Source organism: Calypte anna, chromosome 12 (genome assembly GCF_003957555.1).
Source record: "Calypte anna isolate BGI_N300 chromosome 12, bCalAnn1_v1.p, whole genome shotgun sequence".
Classification (NCBI taxonomy): Eukaryota; Metazoa; Chordata; class Aves; order Apodiformes; family Trochilidae; genus Calypte; species Calypte anna.
In genome coordinates this window covers 9,388,582-9,390,361 of record NC_044258.1, presented here as the reverse complement: position 1 = coordinate 9,390,361, position 1,780 = coordinate 9,388,582, and positions in this window count along the sequence as shown.

The window sequence follows — 1,780 nt, the reverse complement described above, 5'->3', positions numbered from 1 at the left end:
ACACTTCTGGGTGCTTTATCTGTAAGGGTTGGAGGGCAGGGATCTCCACGCATCTGTGTGGGCTAAGGAGCTCTGCTATTCCTCTGCTGAGGCACAGGGATTAAAAGGACCTTTCTGCAGTGTGTGTGCGTGTGTGTAGATGCTTCAGTCGTGGCCAGTGGGACACAGTGCCTCGTGTTCCCTATGGAAAATGTTGGTCTGGGTTTGAAACTGCTCACTGGGAAAGACAGAAAGCAATGACAGAAGGACAGGCAGTAAAGCCCATTTTCAGCACTAACGCAGCCAGGAAGCAGCAGGAACAAAGCACTGGTGATTCCCCTCCCTGCCTGCTGCCATCACCCTGCCTGCAAACCCTGGGTAAGAGTCCTGGGTACCCCAGGTGACAGTGCTGCCAACATAAACTTAAATTAAAACCTGATTTCAGCATCCTGGCACAGAAGTGATCTGCATCTCTCCCCAAAAAACCCTCCATGGCAGCCTGAAGTTCTCTGATGAACCAGATTTTAATGATGATTATTTAATGTAACTGTACAGCAATCTGTTTTCTCAGCTCAGCCCACAGGCTGTACTTAGTGCAAACCAAACCCTGCACACAGATGGCATCTGAAAAGCAGGAATAATCCAACTGTTAGTAGAGGCAAATATTCATCTCCCTTCACTAAAGCCCTCCTGATTTGTCTGCTTATGGGGCAGGGAGGGCTAGCAAATGAGACAGACTTTTGTGGGGGGGAAACAGTTTGGCCTGTGTGAAACCCTGTGTCTGAAGATAAAGAATTGGAGGAAAGAAATCAAGAGGAGACTATCTCAAGGGAGAGCATGCTGGGCAGACAATAAACCCTGAAATTTCAAGAGCAATTAATCTTGAAATGATACCGCATTTCATAAGCTCCAATGGTTATATTTCAGCTAAAGCTAAAGGAGAGGAAGAGCCTGATTTAGAACAAGTATTTACATAGGGATTTTTATAGCAATGCCACTCTCTGGCTGACAGTAGCAATGGTCCATCTGAAGGCTGAAATCAATCTAAGCCTCTGGCATCACACCTAAGTCCTATGTAAGTCCCTCCTCTCTTTTTGCCTTCATAAAGAAGCAATTCACTAAGGAATAAATCACACTCCAGGAAAGAAATAGCGGATACATTCTATTGAAAAATATGCAAATATGGCTAAGTCTTACTGAAAAAGCTTTGTCCTTATTTGTGACATTGAAAATAATCCTTTACCCAGCATATGAAGATTAAAGGCATGGCCAGAGAGTAGCTGCAGCACCAGTTTCAGTAGCAGCCATGATGCTAGCAGCTGTCTGTCTGGAGATGCTATTGCAGAGGCTGAGCATTTGACTGGTAGACAGACATCTTAATGCAAAATGATGCTCCTCCCTGGAGAGCCAGGATGTACTTTTGTAGGACTCAAGGCACACAGAGGGCATCTGCACTGAGTTCATGTTTGGTAGGGGCTGGGAAGTGTCCAAATCTTGTACAGGCAGCTCAGTCTCTACAGATATACCTGTGTATATTCCATCCATTCACTAGACAATATTGTAAGTGCATCCTAAAATGTTTAACAGGTTATGTATTCTCTAGATTTTCCCCACCTTTTGATCATTACCCAGCTGTCCCAACTGCAAAGGAGCTTTTAAATTGTTCTAGACTGCAAAATCCTTGATGTATTATGCAGCCAGAACAAAATTTCTCTTTAGATGAATTAGGTTTCTTGAGCTTTATGTATGAATAAACAGTTTAAGAACACAAAATGGCCTTGAGTGACTTAGTCTCATGCAA